Below are 23957 nucleotides of genomic sequence, written 5' to 3' on the forward strand. Positions count from 1 at the left end.
ATGATAGCAATTCAGACCTCATTGAAAGGTAAATATACAGGCACAACCCACATTTTGGACGACCTAATATGTGTTTCGATACAATTTATATATGTATGAGTAGACTATAGTGCCGTGTACTTTGAGGGAAACCTCTTTGACTTCAAAGCACAAACATATTTTAATCGGCTAGCCTCGAACCAGATGATAGTCCTGTCATATCAAAGGCCAGACAGGTATCATATTCTTCCCTTTTGCAAAAATTACGATAATTTGTCTTAGAAGACCGCAATTATTTTGACAAATTTACAAATTAAAGTTTTATTGCAACCTTTAGTCTGTGCAGCACACTCTTTTATTCGCGCCACGCCTTTCCTGTACCTACTTCACGATCTCATAGGAATTTCCTTAGATTTCATCCATAAGAGGCAGTCTTCGTAATAACATATTTCAATTTGAACGCGAGTTTTGTTTATGACGTATCAGGTTCTGCTGGGTATAGAAAACTCGTCCCAGCCTCCCCAACCACGGCGACTTAAAAACTGCTGCAAGTTTTGTCACGTGTTCGTGGTTTTCTCTAGTCCCCAATATCCACAGTGATTACATCTCCCTTGCAATTACCAGCTTACATTTTGCTCATTAATAATAATAATGATAATCATTGGCGCAACAATCTAATTGGATCAGAGCCTTGGAATGTGTTAGTGCACTTTATTCAAGAGCGTAACGAATACTACAGGATTACAGTACCCTATGAGAGGCATTGTCGTCAGCACTGCGCTTGCCCGAGATTATTACCCTGATTTGGCTCAAATACACATTCACCTTTGCCTTGCGCTCTAATCACTCAGTTATCCGGACACCACACAGTATGGAGCCTTACATGATAGTTTCAATTTGCATTCTTTCAAAAATTTCATTTCACTGCAACATTTAGCGTCATCTTGGTTTATAGTAACCTGTGGGTATCTGCAGAGATCTCTATCAAATCAAACGAGATGTTAAAACGGATATTGAGTTAAAACGCGATTATGAATGTTAACATTCACGCTTTTATCCCCAAAAGGAAGCACTGACCCCCCGCCAAAGTAGCTTTTTGAAAGTTTAGCGACAGTCCTCGGATGATCACCTTAAGAAATTGCAAAACCTTAAAAACTATAATATAAGCACAATCCCCGAGGGTAAGGATAGCTAATAGTATGTAACTTTCACCTGGACATCAAGTGGACTCATAAATCCCTGAACAAAAATGTTAGTTATCAGGTTAATTAGTTTAGTAGATTAAGATATAAAAGGCTATAGAGTTAAGCGAAATAAATTATAATAGTACAAAGCCAGCACTGAAGAAGGGCACGTGTTTTGTCCGAAATACCTGTTTGGATTTTTTTTTAAATAAAAAATAAATCTATAGTAAATCCGGAAACATTTTCTTTCAATAGTTTTATTTAAAAAGAACTATAGAAAACAACGGAACTGCCTTTATTTATCATGAGAAGTTATGTGCTCGGGCAGTTGGTACGAGTGATGCAGCAATCTCTACAATTTTCTCTGGTGCTATTGCCTACTGAAACATGTTAACACCCGTTTGCAATGTCACCTCTTCCCAACTCCTTCAAGTTGTGTCTACGTGTTCATATCATCATATCACTCCTAAATCTGGATGTTCTTAGAAGCTTATCTCCAAATTGAAGGAAAATTAATTGAAACCGATATCAGTAGTTAGCCCTATTGCGTTAATCGTACTGTTCCATCCGCGCCGTTATCTCATATTTGAAGAAGATACAAAGCCCAGAAAAGGGGAATCATTGTTTACCATTCATTTTGAAATCAGGGATTAAGAAAGTGCCAATTTAATTTTAGGAATAATCTACTTTCATTAAGTGATAGCAATAGTGTCCAAGTTATAAACTGCCTTCATTGGGCAGCTGACTTTTAAATGAATTTAGGCAGATTTTCGTTAAAACTTGATTCGTAGCGTAATCGCAACCGCTCAGAAAACCAACTTTGCGTGGCCTCAAAACTTGAGATGAAAACTTCGAAGGCAAAAAAGTTACTGCATACTCAGGCAGACGCACCACAAATATTGTTTAGGAAACAACTTTGTGCCATGTGAAAGTCATTACAAAACCCAGGTTTGGTACCGGTGAACATAGAGTAGGTGTAGGCTTTACAACTATTTCAGCATCATGTGAGTACACAGCCATTATTAGATCTGTAACTGTACAAGGTGAAAATATCGACAGACAGTTTTCGTGCGCATAAGCAATGGCCACAAAGCAGTACTAAGATGGCGAATTAGATTTGAGCGACCGCAATGTTGCAAAAAATCCATTGCAGGCAGAGGCAAACGCGATTTCATGACAATATGTGTGCACATAGTGTAACTGGCTTGTACCTGGTATTTAACTTTTCCAATTTAAAAGCCAGTAAGCCACCAGTTTGGCTGATTGGCTAAGGAGAGGGCTTTCAAAGAGAGTCTGGCCCGTGCAATAAAAAATTATCAACGTTAGTTTCTTAGGTTTTGTGCAGCATATTGAATAAATAGTTATTAATGCACCGACTTCATTTTGATTGAAGCGTTGACCTCATTGATGTGAGTATAGGTTTGTTGGCTTCATCGCTGAAGATTGGGGATTGAATGGGACCCTTAGGTGAGCTGACCTTAATAAGGATTTTATCTATAATAATTTATTTTCAACCTGAACCTGAAAACTATTGGGTTGTTCAGTATTCGACTGTAATTTCTCCCCAAAAATTAAGGTTTCCTCTTGATAAAACATCTTTAAGAAGTTGAAATTAATGTCCACCATATGATTTGCAACCACTGACTTGATGTTTCGAAGGTTGTCACTTTTTCGTTTGTTGTACTCTCTTAGGTGTTCCTCGAATCTAGTGGTCACTAGTCTTTTAGTGTTTAGTGTTTTTACCGGTGGATAGAGTAGGAAACAAACCAGAGCGCCAATAAGGATGTGTGGAAATGTGATTTTCGGAATTTCGTGGAGATTGCTTCACTACTTTAAAAAATTCCAGCATAGACGACAACATAGGTTTACACAACATTCCTGGTGCATTTTCTAACCGATCGTTGGGAGTCATCTTTGATTAGCAGACTCTTTCGGTTTTTTGGGTTCATTTATCATTTATCTGTGCACGTACAGTTTTTCTGTCAGTTACGTCTGAATAGTCCGCACTTGATCGACGAACGTGGAAGGGATGCAATTGTCTGTCAGTTTTGATTGTTCTGGCGGCCGTTGGTCAAATGGAAAACGATTCGGCCAATCGTGTATATGTTTATTTAGGCTATGAGCGAGAATTTTATGGACATCGTTATCGCTAAAGAACACTTTTGATAAATGCTCACACTAAAAAATAACTTACTGAACTAGTGATGTTGCGGTTTGAGTGGTGGGCAGGTGCATTGCAGGCTCTTCCCACAGGCCAAACTGTACGTGGACGGCGGGTTTAACGTAGAGAAAACAGAAACGATTCGGAAGAAAGTCTGACAGCATATACTAAGCTATTCTATACCGATGGTTTAAAAACAGAGCAGTGGCTTTTTTGCCTTGGGACATTATCCAACAGTCTTCAGGCTGAAGTATATATAATTCTAAGGCGGCAACTTGGATGATTGACGAGCGATTGAAGGACAGACGCATTGCAACTTGCAGGATGCACTAAGGACGTCGAGCAGCCCTTTGATTACTTCAAAAATCGTTCAAGAATGTAGAACCCATTGAACTCCACTTTTAGATTCAATGCGGAGGAACTACTCTGGATATCGGATGTCTTATCGAAAGGGGGCCTAATTGCTCCCTTGGCGGGATCAGAATCAGCAATCGGTTTATCAGTAGCATTAGTTAATGCCGCTATCAAAAACTGGGAAGAAGCTTCCCATAATGACAGGTTACAAAGCCTAAACGCTACCAGGCACAGTAAACTTTTCCTGTCAGAAATATAGAAACATACTGTGCTCTGAGGTTATGCGATAAGAAGTCAGCGAGATTGGGGCTATAATGCTCCGGGGCGTGTTATAAAGTAGACAGATACGTACTAGACTATATCCATTACTATACGTCTGAAGACGCGATCACTAAAAAATAAAATGCGAATTACTAGTGATTAGTTGTCAATGAGTATTCAAACTCTGGAGTGAGATAAATACAAGTTTTAACCGATACTTTTTTTTTACCTAATAACTGACAATTGTTTCCAGTGGGGCATTTTTGGGCAAATGGAGAAATTAAATATGCAGTACTTGACCTATTCACATCGCACTCCTCCAAATAGCGAATGAAGTTGAAATAGTGGAGATAAGTAAACGAAATGTCTCTATTGGAAAGTGTGACCTTACATCAATTAAAAGCCTTCAATGCAGGTTAGTAGTGTAAACTAGTGGATCTTATTTATAATTCCAACATTGACCCTACGTATTTTTTCTGGACCATGACAGACTATTTATACAACGATCTACACGTACATATGTATGTCTCACGCAACAACACATTCGAAACTCCTATAAACGTGAGTTATCTTTCTAGTTAGCCAGTAGCAAATATCAAGAAATTCATAAATACCGCTGACCTACAGATGATTTTTCACTTATGTAGTATTCATAAACATGACCTCCTCAATGTCACACACAGTAGGTGGCTACCTTCATTGAAATTGTTCTCGTTAACTATTTCGTGCAACTAACGTGAGTTCAAGTGAATCGTTTCCACCATTTGCTTAGAAACTATTTGAGAAGTAAACACATTGCGCAACGGAATTGCCAAGGCTCAGTTTAGAACGGCAATAACGTTCTCACTGTGTAATTTTCTTCATTAAATTAGATCAATTTCTTCCAGACCCTGTCCCTACCTGTCTCGAATCGACAAAAAACAATTCGCGAAATTCGGGGAAAAAGTCATGTCTAAGACCTGCTAGAAAATTGCAAGTGACTGACTGATAAGCTGGAATAGTGTTTATTTTTAGATGAGTAACAAAATAATGTACACATCAGACCCAATTACAACCGAGCCGTATGGTGTACCAAATTTATTTGCTTTTTGCTTGTTTATGTCTCCAACCATCGAATCATACTCATAGCGTCACACGCAAAAAGGAAACACAAATCGCGATGTGGTGTTGACTGCAGGATTACGAGATAAGGGAAGGCAAATGTTTTGAAGTTTCTGTGAATACAATTTCCGAGCACTTGATACGAAACCTTTTTTCTAGATAGTAAATAAATTAGATGCTGTACATTTAATTTTTAAGGTTGAGCTTTGGCAGCTAATCTGTACCAATTGAAAATGTGAAATAAAGAAAATTATTACTGAGAATTCAGGATCCTCATAGTGCGATTTGTAGTCGTAATCTATTGTTGGAGAGGGAAAGAGATTGTCGGTACAATGATAACTGGTAATTATACCAGCATTCTCCCTCTTCGGAAATTGCGGAAATTGTTGGATATACAACTTCTTGAAATTGTTGCCGTAAAATATATCCTGAGAACTGGACGCTTTGACCCGTTTGTATTTCGTCAAGTTTTGCATGTTCCACCTCTAATTTTCTTGGAATTAGTTTACAACCGTGCGCAAATGATTTAGTTTTATAAAGGTGGGGAACGGTTGATTAGCCTTAAATAATCATGTTTCGCCAAAACCATTAAACCACTCTAGAACTTCAGGCAAATCCATTTCTTTTCGTTTAAACTTCACTTCAATTGCTTTGGAATCACATCACACAGCGCAAAGCTCCATGCACGAGAAAAGTGTGTAAGGGCTCTAATTGTGCGGTCCTTTTCATTACTTCATATTAAAGTAATTTAGGTGCCCAAAACTGCGATTTCACGAAAACAAAAAGTTTCGAGTTGGTCGAACCGATTTCTCGAACCGTTTTTGTTCGATTGACTTGGAATTTTCACTGTATATTTAGTACAACTTGCTTCTCGACACTAAGTAGGATTATTTCTTTATATTGCTTTTTTCAATTTTTACAGCGACTTTTTGTCATTTTTTCAGCTTTATTTTCACTGAAAAACACGCTAAAAAAAGCATCTCTGCGAAAACACTGGGAAGTCGCCATTTTGGACTGACTAGTTCTGATGAATTTTACTGGTATTCCCCACTTCTTCTGTAATAAACATATTTTACCAGACAGCCTATGGGAGGGGGGGGGGTTGCGAACATCGGCGCTATATAATTTTTATATAATTCAGGTGGTGTCGATAACATTGTTCGTTGTTTTCAGTATTATACAGAATATGATCTGTTATGCTGTTGCAAATATTGGTATTTCTAGAATGAACTTAAGGGCACTTTTCACAATTAGAGCAGAATTAATAATTTGTATGTATATATATTTAGATATTATGTTTTTTAATGCATTCTCTTTGTTTTAAATAAAAAAGCGTTAATTAATATATTGTTCCGTTTCCGAAGAATCACAATTTTAAAAATGCGTTATATCCCGCCCCACCATCAGAATTAAGACCAATTTCTTAAAGTACTAATCAAGCCCTTTCATTTGATATACCACATGACCATATTCTGTGAAAAAAAACCATACCCCCCTTTTAGATATATGGGGAGCCCCCCTCCAAACTCAACATTTGCTATATGTAGAGGAAATCACAGACCGCACCTTCTCACCAAATTTCGAGACAATTGGTTTAGCCGTTTCGGAGTAAATTGAATATGGCAGTAAATCGGGTGTGGCGGACAGACAGACAATGAATCGATTTTAATAAAGTTTTGCATAATTAATGAACAAATAGTGAAAATTGAAATATTTTTTAACAGCTCCAACATTTTTAACTTTGACTATTTTCAATTGAATTTAGATTCATATCCTTAGAAAAGTAATGTAATTAGTAATGTAAAATTAATTTTCGGCTTTAGATAAAAATTGAAGTCGCTACACGTCCCGCAGTTGAAGGACTTTACATACGACCTTCAGCGGACTAATGCCTCGTAGATTAGTTATTTTTAAGCCTAAATTATTCAAAATAAAATAAGAGTTGTTCGAAATAAGACTAATATGATGTCCAAATCTCATTGAATTCAAATTAATTCTTCTCACTAAAATATTCTCAAAAACGTACGTGAAAATAAGTCTTCAAATGTGATTTATCCTGCCTAAGGGGTTATTCCAGTGTTAGACGCGAAAAAAAGGCAGAAATTTTAAACTTCTCAATCCAATCTTTGAGATTTTCATGATAACAAAAAACAAACAAAATGGCGACCACAGATATTGCAGAGTGAGAACGCGAAAAGAACGAATCGAACAGATTAGCACTCAGGTTCCCAAGGACGGTATACCAATTTAATAAAAGCATTTCTATAGTTCTGATGAAAATCTACTGCACACACCTAAATTTGACTAATATTGAATTTTGCCAATTTGGCGAGCTTTAGAACATAGAATACTCGATTTTTCTTGGACGTCCTCTTTTTCGAATGTCATTTTGGCTGCCTAATAAATCAACACAATCCATGCACTTACCACAAGCCTTACTTTTTCCAGCAACCACTAACAATTTCTTTTCCTTTTCTGTACGGGTTTTCCGAAAGATTCCAGATACAATTCGGTACTACGTAAATGCCCCCAATTGTAGACTTGAAGTAAAATATTTATCTGCATAAGCTTTATAATTTTGTTTTGACAGTCGGTTCCAGGCTGAGGGAATAAGTGCAACGTGCAGAGGAACAAATCGGAATTTCTTTTGTTACATATTTCGAAAGTATAGTATGCTGAAGATGTACTGTCAAAGTGTCGAACTGAAATTCAAACTATTTTGCGCCAAGTTATAGCGCAAAGAATCGAGTGCGCAGCAGTGCTTGTGAAAACGTCCAACTAGCCGGCAAGTAGCGTGTGACGCACCTAACGTATCAGATACAAAAATGGTCTGTCAAATCTGGCTCACTTACAAATTTTTTTTGGTTCCAAATATATATTACCAATCCATAAGCAAAACTAAAAGTGGCACAAAGTTCATGTAGCGTACAATTTCAACTTTTGGCCTGGGTTGGGCATATGCTTGGCACATTTCCTTATCTACTTCCAAAAATTCGCCCACAGGGAGACTGGATTTTTTAATTATATATTCTATAATGAGTTTAAATTCAAAGCTTAGACAGTCTTAACCTTACTGTTTAAATAAGGAAATGTAGGTTTTTTTTCGAAGTTACTTCTCCTTCTCTTAGACCTAGGTAAGGAAGCAAAATTATGTCATCCAGAATCCTTTCATAAAGCAGCATATGTAAATAAAAGAAATTCGAGGAAGATCACGCCTTCTTGTTTTAATACTGCGCTACAGTAAAGCGTTTATAGATTCCTAGAGAACTATTCTAAAGATTTTTATGTTTGTAATACAGTTTCTTTATACAGCTCAATAAAAAAGCATATATTGTGTAACGATAAATTTGTTTCAATACCGTAATACAAAAAGGTGATGAAAAGAACTTATTCAAAAAGTGCGAAGAGTCCGTGACATAGTACGATGTCATACAAGTAGTGGTAATGGTACCATTTAAAAATTCAAAAGAAAACTGATTGTTACCATATTCAAACATAATCTACATATCTCAAAAATCTCGAGAATTTTTTAACAAACAAAAAACAACTTAATTTAAAATAAAAATATAAGCACCGTTTGGGACAAAATAATATGTATATCATGCACTGTTCTTATCCTTATTATCTAAGGCAGAAGACAAACGAATAAATTTTTGGACTAACCGTCTATCACATTAGTATTCTATTTTAGGTTCTAATATGCCCTGGATATGCCGAAGAGATCTTCAAGGGGCTCAACTAGTGTGTTTGCCTAAATAAAAGTAGCTTTTGGGAAAACTAATGAATCAAATGTTTTGGAATTTTATACCCGATGTTTTTGGATAATGTGTTTTCTTCTCATTCTAAAATTTCACTTCAATTTTGAAAAGAAAATATTCGACACTTGTCCGCAATCCTCTCAAACTTGGAGATAATATGCTTCATATTCTATTTTATGCTACTACCAACTACCAATTACTAACTCTGGGATAAACTTAAGGGGGGTTTTACTCAATTTTCCCAAAAATATGGTTTTATACTATTATTAACTTAATTTGAACAGATATCGATATGGAGTGTATTTTGAGGCCTGAGCACCAGATAGAGGCAACTTCATGATTTTTTGGTTTGGTAGTTTCTGAGAATGGGTCCGTTAAAGAAATCATCATTTTCCACCCCTCCCACTCCCCGCGTGTTTAACAAATCTCAAAACTAATATCAGCCTCGAAAAGCACTAATTGATATCCACATGACAATTATTGGTGAAAAAAAATGTTATACCTCCCTTTTACATGCAGACAGATATTACTCACTGCATGTCTGGGGGTCCACAGGTCCCACCTTCTCACCAAATTTCGTGTCAATCAGTGTAGCCGTTTCTGAGAAAAGTGCCTGTGACAGACAGACAGACATTGAACCGATTTTAATAAGGTTTTGTTTTGCAAACAAAACCTTAAAAATGTAGTTTCCGTTAAGAATACAGGGAGTTCTAGTCCGCATTCACTTTATGACGGACCGCACCACTTGGTAAGCAACTTACTTCTTCCCTTGTGGTAGTATGACCCCTATTTTGTGGGCTAAACACCAAGTTTTTTTTTAATTTTAGTTTTTAAAAAAGTTGACTGACGCTTTCGTCTAGGACAAAGGCAACTCATCAGATGATGCTGAAAAACTGTAATTTTGAGAAAAACACGATTCAAGATTCCATTGTCGATAAATATATGATAATATACAATATCATATAAACAATATGCGAATAATTCCTCGCATCATTAGCTACTCATACATATTTTATATGGTCCCTAATGCTATTATGATTATTTACGTCGCCGATTAATGGTCAGTTAAGGTTTTATGGCCAAAAATCGCATTCTGCTTTTTAAATGCGTTTTTCTCGAAACTGCATGTTGAAAACCGACTGCCACCATAGCCCAAAATCTATCAAACCAAATTCTTTGAAATTTTCACAACTTATTCAGAACATATTTCTACGGTCCGCAAACTAGGATAATTGCGATTCATTCAGTAGTTTTTTATTATTCATTGAAGAAGCCATGGAAAAACCCAAAAATTCAAAAAAAAAAGTTGGCGTGGCAGCAGAAAAACACATGGGTGTATAAATTGCCCTGTATTTCAATAACGAACTATGCAATCGGTCTGGAAAACTTACTATGCACGCTCAAGATATCATTAAATCAATGGTGAAAAATTTCCATTTGTATCTTTATCCAGTTCTTCACAAAAAAATTCTAAAAATCGTTAAAAAAAAACGATCTTCACACGGGATGACCCCCTCAAACAGATTTTGGAATGGTTTGACTTTCAACGCTGATTGAATCCATGTAATAAGGATAAAGCATGTTGTATGAAAATTTACAATTGTTTACTTTTTCATAAAAATTATAATTGTACAAATGCGTAGTTCAAGCTGTTAAATATTGCACTTACATAAAAAAATGCATGCACTTCAAATAGTAGTCTAAAAGCCAAGGTGCAGAATGACAAATCTCCTATTAACGCCAATATAAAGGTATGTATATGCAAATTTTGATCTATTAATTGACAACCATCAAAACTCGACGAAATTACACGAAAAATGTGTAAATGTCATCAAATCAATTAACGACAGTTTTATTATGCCATGTGCGTGTTCATAAAAAAAGAAGCGGAAAGGTGACAAAACAAGTCAAGATTATAAGCGCATGTTGTAGTGATCGCACTGCCATGATCTAAACTAGATAAACAAAGTATGCGCGAGCATTATCGATACTCCGAAATCTAGATCCCGCAGACTGTGGACGTAAGCTCCCAGGCATCCGCGCTCCCCGCACTGGGTCGCTCGAGATCGCTAGCTAATCTGCCTGCGATCCGTAGATCGCCATCGACTCGAATCAAGCACACATGATTATCTAACGCGAACGCTCTTCAGGCAAGCGCGATAAGCGCTCCCGGAGGAGGGGTAATCGTTTCATAATTTATTTGACATTGATAATAGCCCCTTGTTCGGAGCTTTCCAACAAAAAACATAATTCCTTTATCTGATAATTCTGGCCAATTATATTGGAAACATGAGTGTGGGTGCAGATATCGCGTTTTGCTTTGTCTTCATCGAAGCGCTGATTTCATTAGTCAGGGCGCGCTGTACGGATAAAGCTGGACGGACCGCATTGTTTGCCTGGGGCAACAAGCTGGGTTGCGAGGTGGAACACCAAAACAAACACTCTTGTCACGTTATCACATCACAAAAATATCGAATCTGCGGAAATTATAATTAAAATTCATGTTCATGCAACTGTTAGTATATTGGTGCGGGTATCGATGTCTCGCGAGTTGTTTTGTATTTTGTTGTGTTCTAGCGTGGCAGCTTGACGAGGGTCCCGAGGTAACTACTCAAGTGGAATGCGAGAACGGTCATGCATTTAGTTTGCTGTAGATATAATAACTCTAATACACTTAGCAAGGTCGCTCATTCTAAATTAGTTGTCATATGCGAACATCTCGGACCTTGCCGGCTGATTTTCTGTGTTCTGTATCTACTAAATATTCACTGCTAGATACAAGGTAGAGCGTACGGTGAAAATAAGTAAATTATCATTGTCTTCAAAGCTACATTTGGTATCGTCTCAGCATGTTCATTTCCATGCCTTACAAACAATCGTTAAATATCTTTGCTAATAGCTTTAGCTTTCGCCAAATCTGAGATACGAGTATTTATTAAACTAGTCGGGGAACCGGAAGCTGGACGCCTGAGGTACGAAAGGTTTTATGTATTTCTTAGTACGTAGCACGTAATATATCCATATATTATGTGAGAGTATCCACTTTTGGGTGATATTGACATTCATAGTCTTTAATTATCAAAGAAGCAACAACTTTGACATATTACAACTTTGTTAATAATAGTGCGATTTCCACCAAACTTGGTAAGATCATGCTCTACATTATAGCCTACATCACTGCAAAATTTCGTCGCTAGGATGCTAGGATGAACTTAAGGGGGGTTTCCAGCCAATTACAAAAAATTATAGTAATATACTATTATTAACTTTATTTGAATAGATATCGATATGGAAGGTATTTCGGAGCCCAGGCACTATATAGTGGCAGCCTCTTGATTTTTTTTCAGATTTTTCGATTTGGTATTTTCTGAGAATGGCCCCCTTAAAGAAATGATCACTTTCAACCCCCAGCACTCCCCACCTTTCCAAAAAATGTCAAAACTAAGACCGCATTCAGAAAGTACTAACTGAGACCATTAATTTGATACCCCACATGACTATATTTGATGAAAAAAAATTTTACACCCCCTTTTGAATGCATGGGGACCGTCCTTTAAATACAACGTGAAAGGATGTAACTCACTGTATGTGTGAGCGTTCACAGTTCCCACCCTTTTACCAAATTTGGTATCAATCGTTATAACTGCCTAAGAGAAAAATGCGTGTGACGAACAAACAGACAGACAGACAAACAGTAAATCGATTTTAATATGGTTTTGTGTTTACACAAAACCCTAAAACTATCTACTCTCTACTTATTGTTATTCCTCCAAACTGTCAAGAATACGATAAGTTTCAGGAAGTGTTAATAAACTATACATTTAACATCTTGAAGGACTATTTGGGGGAAAACGAAAATATACTGCACTCCTAAACTAGGATTCGAACCCTGGACGACATAGTGGAGAGCCTAACGATCATCCGTTGTCTATCAATTCAGCTCACTTTGAATATATATGAAGAATAGTGCAAAAAGCTACTACCAATTACCTTTGTATCTAAAATGTACTTACCGTTAGTCCTGAACGCCTAGGTAAACCAGGGTTATCTGAAACGAGGAAAACCAATTGTTAAAAATGATTTAGAATTGTGCTCGAAATCCGAGGACTCTGCTGATGCAATTCGAATCAATTAGGACCTAACAAAATCGGCTCTCATTCAACTCCCTGACAACAGCGGAGATTCCAGTGACAAAGGGAACGGCTCTTTTTTATTACCATCCAAGAAAATGAATGGTGCGGTGCCAAAAGCTGTCGATAGCTCACGCACTTAATATAGTGTCGGAATTACCATCTCAGATGGTTTCCGTGATGCCATTAAAGTTTAACGTCGCATACGCGCCACAAATAGGTGCGATGCCGAGAGATATGCTTTCTGGAAACTTCTCGATAAGACCTGTAACGTCCTTGCTGAAGACTATATCGTCGCGCGACCTTAAAAAAACAGCCGCCTATGAAGCCCCCGAAGTCACCAAGCCTGGGAAGCAATTGATCAGCAGAGATGACTCACTATCATAAGTTTCTTGACGATTAAACGTTAGCAAATTTATAAGAATGTCAATCAGAAAGCAAAGAAAGCGATCGCTCCCCCCCCCCCCCCGCCGGCGGTCCATTACAAAAAATCTTTACGATAAATTAGACACTCGGGTGGATAAGAAACATCTGTATCGACTTGTCAAAGGCAACACCAATGCACACAGGATATTGAACACGTCCGTTGCACTAATGACAATGACGACGAGTCGCGATGGAAATATGGCGAAAATATTTCGAGCAGTTTTCCAGGGAGAATTTGTTCATTCCCTACTTTCACAAGCACTGTCGACATTTCGAGCAATTGCACCTGACAGCGCCAGTAAAGTTGAGGAAGCAATAAAACGAATGAAATTGCAGAAAGCAACAAGACCTGACGACATCACATCTGAGCTCTAGAGAGTTGAGACTCAACATTGTGGCTCAGTGAATTCTTCAATCGGGTTATTCAGGAAGATAGAACACTATCTGACAAGAAAGTACCACAGTTCCAAAATAGAAAATGAAAGATAATCCAACAGAAAGTTGAAATTAGCGTCCAATTCGATTGCATACCATTAAGATTTTTGAACTCATTCTCGAAAACCGTATTCACCAAATCGATAAAATAACCTTGAATCAATCCGGGTTTGCCAAGAATTGCTGAGCTACTGATGTAATACATGTTGCGCGATTACCCATCGAGAAACATCGTACTCTTAACGATGCATTTCTGGATCTAGAGAAGGCGTTTGACCGTGTGCCACACGAACTCATCTACTCTGTGGTAACACCTAGTACCAGAAAAACCCGTGCGCTGGGTTCAATTGCTCTACCAAGGTCCGGAAAGTGCGAAATGTGTATCTGACGGTGTTCATCAAGGAAGCGTCATCTTACCATTCATTTCGGATCAATGCTATCCGCCAATGGTAAACTGCGTTATGAAATTGTTTCACGAATTAGCGTAACCTGGATGGAATCGCCTTCCGTAGCTGCCGTTCTTTGTTGGCATAACACGCCTTGGTCACATCCGAAATGAAGATATACCCAATCAATATGTGAAAATAGTGAGAGGCGTCTTCGATGGTATGCTCACGTAATTCGCCCTAAAATAATTCACTTGCTGACATTGGCCTGAACATCGAAGTCGATCGGAACAGACTAAAAGGCCGGCTGGAACAGTGGTCACTTGATACGCTGGATGGTGATCTGAAACCATCGCGATTGCATTCAGATCAAATCACAAAATGACGCAATCAATCAAGACGAGCCGACTCCGCTTCTGAACAGAAAAAGGCTGAAGAAGAAGAAAGACATTCTTCTTTAAACTTTGTCCTGTTCAGTAGAGGGTTCCATTCGCCTCGATCCATTGCGCCACTTTTTTCGGTCATCGGCCTGATCTGGGTGGAGTCGATAACAAGAACAAAGAGAAGTGGTAAGAGGGCGATCCATGATGAACACCGGCAGAGACAACAAGCTTATTTGATGTACTTTCCAAACTTACTATCGAGATAAAACAACCTAACCTAATGCATAAGTTCTTCTGGCACTAGGTTTCGTCATAAAGGATGAGTTTGTATGGCACAATCAAACCCCCTTTTCTATATCAGGAATACTATGTAAAGAAGGCGGTGTTTCTCATGGTATTCCTTCATGAGTAGCCGGGTAGCGTGCGTCATAGTTGTCAGATGGCGTTCTACCCTACGCAGTAACCCGATTAGAGAAGTCACTGAGCTAAAGTGTTGGATCCTAGGTCTTCGCTTTCCAGATCGATATCATCAATCCTGCTGCTTTCCCCGACTCTATTCATTTGATTACCTCTTCAACTTCTGTGGTGTTGCCAGGTTGAGTTACTCCAAATATCGGCATATGAAGGTGAAGGATGAGCAGATTCTTTTGTTGAAATCTGCTCGAAGTGTGTCGACATCTGTCCATCGCGATTTGTCGATCGGTAAGCAAAATATTTTATGTGCGTCGATTTTGGACAAGTTAAATGTTCGAATACTTGTAAATTTACAAAATGGCCAGCGTTTTATCGATGGGAAACTTATGAGCGAGGACAGGGTCTCGCTGGAGATCCCTGGCACCCATACATATGTTTTTTAGCTCAGCGCAAAAGCCCGGTATTCCCTAAATCTCTCATATTCCAGTTGTGACTCTCAAGCTAAATGCCACAGGGGTCACAGGATTTCGTTTTTTCGATCTTATCGTCATTACTCATGACAATACACCATAATTTATGCAAAAACATCACAACCAATTTGTATAAATTGCGGTACAAATTAAGAAGCCCCCATATTCGCCAAACTGGCTCCTTCAGATTCCTTCTCTTTCCCAAACACAGAAACCTTATACGCGAGAGAAATGTTACTCAAAAAAAGGAAGTCATGAGGATGTTGATCTCGTGACTTTCATTTTCGTACAATGAAAATGATGCCAGGAGAACTTCAGCTAGGAATGGGATCTTAAAAAAATGACGCAATTGTTAGCGTTTTTCTTTGGTATTATCTTGTTAGATGTTATCGTTTTAGTATATGCTAAATATATAATATTACAAATAGTGCGGTGATTCACCGACGGTATTGAGGCAGAGTTTAGGATAGCTTAATTGTATGCACTAATTTGCATAAATACATGTGAAACAATTCTATCACATTCCTTCAAGGAAATAAATCAAATTCGAATAGCAGCGTCTCCTCAAACACTTTTTCAGTTAAACGGTCGCAATCAGAATCATTAATATTGATAAGACGCAGGCTCACAAAACCACCCCAAAGTCTGAATAACAAGGCAAATGATCAGCGCTAGTTGCATGAATTAGTGATTACTAGATGATTTACGCTTATCGCACTTGGCCTGATCAACTGGTTTCTTTTCACTTTTACTTGGCCAGCCCAGCCACTTGCTGGCGATTCAGAACACGCACGGAGCACATTCTTGCAGCGGCACGCGACTCTTCCGCCTAATCTCGGCATGTTCAGACTATGCGTTATCAGCTAGAGTAGAATCTAGCGGGGACCAAGTTGTTTTTCGCGTTCTTAGGCTCAACGTGACTCCGAGTGGGCCGGGTCCCGCTTTCCCGGCCGCCACCTACGTGCGTATTCCTACATAGTATTTAAATAAACCCATCTGTCATCTGCTCGTCGGGTCACGCTAATTTACGACTTATTGGTGAGACAGTAGTCACCAACCATGTCAAAATATCAGAATTTCAGGCACATAACTTATCTCCGCCGGGGACGCGGCGGCGGGCAGCAAGGAGTGGACGCACGACGGCGGAATATTAATTTCCCGCGTCGTGACAAGTGACAAAACTAAGTGGTCAACGCGACTGAAATACTAATCATCGAGCAGTCCAGAGTACAAACAATCGAGTGCGGGTGACAACGCATTGGACAGCAAGGCCCTCAGATTCGAATCCGAATCAACCGGTCAACGACTGTCTTCACTAATATAATTTATTAATCCGCTCTTTAATTTATTTCGTATTTAAGCGACGTAAATCACTCCCCACCAACAGTGGGAAAATAGCTTTCGTCGTGACATTCATAGTGTCGGGGGCTTCGGCTTTGGCATCCAAGTATGTATTATATATCACAACAACGGCTAGCGGGCCGAGAATTATTCTGAGGAAGTGTGGAACTGATTGCTACGATTTACAGTGTCCACAATATTGGGAAATTGTGATAAGAAGCAACTGCCGGAGATGAAGTCTTAACCCCAACATGCTCCTTAGGTCAACAATGATTGAATCTTGACCAGCGATCCTTATCGTCTGCGGGCGCTCTAGAGGGACGCTAAGTTTTTAGAAGGGTTACACTTTTATAAGACAACTATATTGAAGTGGTTCAATGCTGTCTTTTGTGCATTCATTTTTTGAAAGATACTTCAGAAATTTTAGAGTACATTACCTTCTTAATAAGTAAAAAGTAAAAGTATTTTAGGCTGAAAATATTATATCTGCATCGGGCTGGAAGTAACAGTGCCTAGGTTGCTTATGTTCTCAGACTGGGGAGCATTATAAAAAGAGTCAAATGGGCAATGAAGAAAACTCAAGGAAACTTTTCCTGCCTTAAGCGTATTTAACAGCAAAACAATTCCTTGAACTGTTCGACCCTTTTGGCGATAAATTCCTGGCCGTTGATGACTGAAATGTCGAGCATGCATATATCATATATCAACAGCCCTGGTCAGCGCTGGTTAGCAATTCTCCTTTTGCCGCAGCAACATTAAGTTATCTATTGACCTACGGATTTACGGAAGAAACCTGACTTGACAATTTTCTGGTAACAAAAATGCCTTGACTTATCATCAGACCATTCTCCGGTGTTAATTCAATCTCAGCCGGATGCGCATGTATATGGCTTCATCCTGTTGATTTGTTGGTAAAATGTCTGCATGTACTTGATGCCGTTGCTTCCTGTATTTATTAAGATGACAGCCTTATTTGTCTTCCCAAGATTCCTTTTGTGTTCGGATTTAGGGAACAGTATAATGCAATAGAACAAGTCCACCGGGTTGCATTAAAAAAAAACAATGCTCTCGAAGGAAGAAGATACCTTTGCTGGCGATACCACAACCTTATTTTCACCTGTAGACCCTTCTCTTAAACTAGAAGACATCTAGAGAAAGTAAAAAACTCGCTTCAGATGTGGAGGATGAAACTCAGTGAGTTGTAGTATGTCCAAATAACTTTCACTTTGTGAAAAGGAAATTATCCTCAAGTGAGACTCAACAACAATGCTGCACTTCAATCGAATGACGTTCAATAACTGAGGGTAGACGTCGATAGAAGACTCACCTGGAACCGCCACATAGAGGCGAAAAATCAAGAACTCAAACTTAAGTTCAAAAATTGTTTGCGGGTGCTTCGCCAAAAACACCACTCTCGTTGATCTACGAATCGGTGTTTGAGCCTGTACGCACTTATGGGATTCAACTTAAAGGCTCGGCCGAACCATCCAAAACCGCTTCACTGATCTTCGTCTAAAATTCTGAGATGCGTATCCGTTGTTCCCTGGTATTTCCGCAACCTTGAACTCTATAAAGACTTTCAGACCAGGACAATAGTGGAAGAAATTAAGTGTTCGGCTAACAAACACTAGCCAGACTGAATAATCACCCCAACACAATGGCTAAGAGAATTTTATCTCATCGAAAATTCAAGGTGCTTTAAAAAAAGCAAATAATTAAATTTTTAAAAATTTCCTCTTAAACTTAATTTAAATTAACAAAAACAAGTCGGGAAACCGAAAGCTGGACGCTTCAGGTATGAAAGGTTTTGTGTATTTCTTAGTACGCAGCACGTAATATATCCTTATATTATGTGAGAGTATCCATTTTCGGGTGATATTGAGATTCAAAGTCTTCAATTTTCAAAGAAGCAACAACTTTGACGTATTATAACTTTGTTAATAATAGTGCGATTTCCACCAAACTTGGTAAGATCATGCTCTACATTATAGCCTACACGTGGTGCTAAAATGAACTTATGGGGGATTTTGCAGCGAATTACTAAAAATTACAGTAATATACTATTATTAACTTTATTTTAACAGATATCGGTGTGGAAGGTATTTCGGAGCCCAGGCACCATATAATGGCAGCTTCCTGCTTTCTTTCAGATTTTTCGGTTGGGTGGTTTCTGAGAATGGCCCCCTTAAAGAAATGATCACTTTCAACCACCCGTACTCCCCACCTTTCCAACAAATGGCAAAACTAAGACCGGTTTCGGAAAGTGCTAACCAAGACCTTTAATTTGATGCCCCACATGACTATATTTGATGAAAAACAATTTTACACCCCCTTTTGCAAGTATGGGGACCCGCCTTAAATTCAACGTAAAAGGATGTATCTGTGTGTGTGAGCGTTCACAGGTCCCACCTTTCTACCAAATTTGGTGTCAATCGCTATAATCGTCGCCGAGAAAAATGCGTGTGACGGACAGACGGACAGTAAACCGATTTTAATAACCACCATGTCAACGTGTGATTATCCAGGTCTATATTGGTACAAATACATTGTGTCATTCATTAGGACCGAGAGGAGGCGGCGTTTCATTAGAACCTGGCCAATTTGTCCGGCTCTTGCCTTCAAGTATAACAGCAGTTTTTACTTTTGCCTGACTCGGAAGCGTACACCGAGCACAAGGTTTATTCCCTCTTCTCCGAGAAACCTGTCGAGCGTAATTCTTGTAACACAGTTACATCAGACTTATGTATATTGGGAAAGGGTATTGGCTAACTGCTGGGCTAGCTAACTTTATTCCTCATAGGGAGACAAACTTCCAAGAGAAACGCTGCAAATCATTACCGATACGTCGTTGCATTTTCAGTCCAGTCTGAGACTTCTTTCTCCGGTACTTTTTCCGGGTAAAATCGTTAACCCTACACCAATCTTTTACCTGGAAGATATGGCACAGTATTCTGCAATTTTCGGCGCGAATTTTCTCCCACCGCAGTTTTCCGTTAAAGAAGAAGTCATAGTGATCATCACCTAGTAGTAGATATCCCGATTTTAGTCTCAAAGGACTCGCCTTCATACTTTTCAGCCTGAAGTTTTCCATTAGAGGAGTACTCCCATCGATCTCCAACCATCTAATTTTTTCAAATAATATAATCGGTGGAGACACTTCACTTAGGTTGATTTCCGTGCCAAGCAGAACACAATCGAATATGTTCATCGAATAAAAAACAATAGCAACTGCTGTTGAGACTGACCTCATGATTTGTTTCAGAAATTTGTGCAAACTCCTCACCAACGTTATCAAGGCCCCCAGAATTCTCGCTTTCTTCACCTTGAGCAAAAATTCCGACGGTAGAAGCTGGCGCGCTTTTCTAACCTGAGAGTCGATTTCGGACAGGACTCTCACTACAAGATTCTGGTGTAGAAACGTCACAATTGTACAGTGATAGGCACCAATGGAGGATATAATGGAGAAAAATGCTTTCTATGATAATTAGAAGCAGTTCAGGAGATGCTTCCTAAGGGTAACGTTATGATAATGATATGTGATCTGAATAACAAGCTGACCTTTGACCACAGGTTCCTCCGGCATGGTCTTGATGACCGTAAAAACAATGGTGAACTGTGTGCAGATTTTTGTCACTTCAACCGCACAGTAATCGATGCAACACTGTTCGAGCACAAGGCCTGGCAGAAGATTAGTTGTATTTCGACCAACCGGCAAGAAATATCTAATGAGATTAACTATATCCAGATCAGTAGTAGGTTAAGGAGCTGTCCTACGAATGTGCTTAACAAAAGTGGTACTAACACCAGCACAACTTAGTTTTCTACCTGACAGACCATGCTAATATGAACCTACTGTAAAAAGTACCGTTAAAAATATTTCGTATCACATTGGGAGCACCGTGATCTGTAATTACCATTAACCAAAAGTGTCATTGAAGAATATGGTATAGAGAGTATTATCAACGGAAATGATTGGCTAATTACCGAAAGTAAAGAATGAACAGCGGGAAGCTAGTGGATTCAGGCTATTACTGCGTAGATACATGTTAAATAAATATATGCGGAAAACTTATTTTTGTCTCTTTTCCCTTTATTTTTTTTTTGTTTGACCACATTGCCTCCTACTACTGTAGTGTACCATTACGGTCTTGAATGAAGTACTCTAACACACTTCAACGCCCTGATCCAATATGGATTGTTATGCCAACGATTATTATTATTTTGCTGCAGTCGTTGTTTGGTATGCTCGTCCCAAGCCCAGGTAAAGGAGGAGGATTTGAGGCAACGTACTCTGTACTATCGTAAAACAAGAATAAAGTGCTGAGATCAGGGAAAGAGATAAACAGAGTATAGTTGGAGTTATTCCATTATGCTACATCCTACCTGATCTCTCTTGGTGACAGGTCCCGCGATAGGCCGACCAAGAAAATCCATACAACGTCGTTACAAACATGATGATCGGATTGAGTCACAAGCCTCGGAGAAATGCTGGGGCGTCTACCTCAGTCGACGCGGCAGAACGGGCCCCGATCCTGTCGAGAAATGGGCAAGAGTTCTTGACGCATGGACGGTGTCAGGTCGTAAGCAAGTTACTCCGTACAAAACAAATACGTGTCTGCACGGTAAAAAAAAATGGCGTTGCTATCTCAGAGTGTTTCCGTGATACCATTAAAAAAGTCGAACGATTTGATGATCGGCTGATGAAGCTCACTATTATATCCGCTGATCGCACTATTCACTTCTTCACGGCGCACGCACCACAGACAGATCGACCTGAAGCCGAGAAAGATGCCTTCTGGCAACTTCTCGATGACAAGATTTGTCACGTGCCTGCTGACGACTATATTATCATTGCCTTGATGGTCATGTGGGTGAAAAGGCAGACGGTAAGAGGTGCGATGGGGGAAAGGGGCTCAGAGTGTGCAATGAGGGTGGCGAGCGTATAATCAATTTTGCGGACACCCATGACCTTGTACTTATGAATACATAGTTCATCAAACGATTGTCCCATCTTCCACATTTTATAGTGGGAACAGTAGAACGCAAATCGACTAAATTCTCATAAGACGCCAACATTTTACCACTATCACTGATTGCAAAGCCGTTCCCTATGAGACCATAGCACCTCAACATCGGCCATTGATTGCCGCCCTGCGAATTGAGCCGCCGATATAACAGCGCGGAGAACGCACTGACCCGCCGCGCATTAAATGGTGGCGATTTGGTGAGAAAAAAGAAGAAACGATCTCACTCACACGATTACCGGCCATTACAAATGTGGAAGAATCGTGGAACTAACTGAAAGACACGATCCACAAAGCGACCTCTGCAACCCTCGGGATCACCAAGCCAGGATACTTGGCTTGAAATAACCGTGAATCAAACCGGATTTGTCAGAAACTGCGGAACTACTGACGCAATACACACTGCGCGGTTACTCATGGAGAAACACCGTGAGAAATATCGCCCTCTTTACATTGCATTTCTGGATCTAGAGAAAGGTTTTGACCGTGTGCGACTGGTATGCTTTACGACAACACTTAGCGTCAGAAGAGCTTGTGCGCTGGGTTCAATTGCTCTACCACCATCCGAAAAGTAAAGTTCGAAGTATGGGTGTATCAAAATCGCTTCGTGTTTCTGTTGATGTTCAGCGCCCTCTCACCATTCCTCTTTGTTCTTGTTACGGATACTGTCACACGGGACATCCAACGTCCAGAAGTGTTGAGGGTATATACTGCTTTATGCAGATGATGTTTTTCCAGTATTTAATAGCAGAAATGATCTCGAGCAACTTGTCCAAAACTGGAATGATCGCCTCATGCAACACGGTCTCAGATTGAATTTAAACAAAACTGAATTTTTGACGACCGATCCCTATGAAACAGGCACAATCACCGTCTACGGCAGTGATCTGCCCAGAACTGAGCGATTTAAATAACTCGTGTCAACGCGTTATGAAATTGCTTCACGCATTAACGCAACCTTGATGAAGTGGCGTTCCACAATTGGTGTTTTTTGTGATCGACGTATCAATTAACGTCTCAAATCTAAAATTTACCGCAATGTCATCCGTCCTGTCGCTCTCTTTGGTTCTGAGTGTTGGCCGACCATAAAAGACAATGAACGGCGTCTTGCGGTAATGGAGACGAGCATGTTGCGTTGGACTATTGGCGTGACATGGTTTTATCACATTCGAAATGAGGATATCCGCGATCGTTATGGGGTTGCACCGATCGTGGAAAAATTGCGAGAGAGGCGTCTTCGATGGTATGATCACGTAATTGGTGCTAACGAGAATTCACTTGCCAAGATTGGTCTGAACATCGAAGTCGATTGTAAACGACCAAAAGACAGGCCGAAACAACAGTGGATTGATACGCTAGATGGGGATTTAAAAACCTGGAGATTGCACTCAGATCAGCCATTCGATAGAGCCAAATGGCGAAACCGATCACGACGAGCCGACCCCGCTTGTGACTGAAAAAAAGGGCATGATCTTCACTTTTAACGAAAAAAATCATGGGAGGAATATGCCCCAATATGTACGGTTAGACTATTTCAATAGTAAAGAATTAGCTGTGCTAAATTATTTGAGTTGCATTGTGACTGTTGCGCTACAAGTTTCGTTATTTCTTCAAGCGGTTTGCTTAATATTATATTGAAACAAAAGCAGTAAGTAGTATTTCCGCTGGGTTTGAAGCTGCACGTCCATATAATTTTCATTTTTCGTACGTACTATGCACCTATCAGAAGAGGATCGTGGACTGATCACAGGATTAAGAAGGAATGGTGGAAAAGTTAGTGAAATTGCAGGAAGACTTAGTCGTCCTCCAAATACCGTAGGAACTTCCTAGAAGATCTACACAATTAGTGTTATAAAACGAAGTGGCAGACAGTCGTCGATTGATGACAGGGACAGGCGGGCTATTCCACGTCTATCAGCAAATAAGAAAAAGGGTTGTGTGAAAATAAAGGCAGTACTGAAGCTTAATGTGGCCTGGAATAGGATTTGCCAATATTGAATGGATATCGAAATGTTCAATATGCTTCGCGGATACCGAAACCAATTTTGAGACCAATTTATATAAGGGCCCGAATGAGAATGGCATCAAATGATATTTAGTGATGAAAAGCATTTAATTTAGATGGCCGCGGTGGTAACCGAAAATATTTG

The 23957-nt window shown here is 39.3% G+C and overlaps 1 protein-coding gene and 1 long non-coding RNA gene across 3 annotated transcripts in view; one reads left to right on the forward strand and one right to left on the reverse strand.

Annotated features, from left to right (window-relative positions):
* LOC119647644 (zinc finger MIZ domain-containing protein 2) overlaps positions 1-12830 on the reverse strand; it is a 209867-nt gene extending 197037 nt beyond the window's left edge. For both annotated transcript variants that reach the window (XM_038048707.1, XM_038048706.1), the window contains exon 1: positions 12812-12830. The gene's annotated coding sequence lies outside the window, so the exon portion shown is untranslated. The remainder of the gene's footprint in view (positions 1-12811) is intronic.
* Positions 10447-20835, forward strand: LOC119647646. Its single transcript, XR_005248915.1, has 3 exons — positions 10447-11401; positions 20046-20298; positions 20354-20835. It is a non-coding gene; the product is annotated as an uncharacterized LOC119647646 (long non-coding RNA).
* Positions 20836-23957: the final 3122 nt, after the last annotated feature.

The sequence above is a fragment of the Hermetia illucens genome, chromosome 2, assembly GCF_905115235.1.
Source record: "Hermetia illucens chromosome 2, iHerIll2.2.curated.20191125, whole genome shotgun sequence".
In the NCBI taxonomy this organism is placed as follows: Eukaryota; Metazoa; Arthropoda; class Insecta; order Diptera; family Stratiomyidae; genus Hermetia; species Hermetia illucens.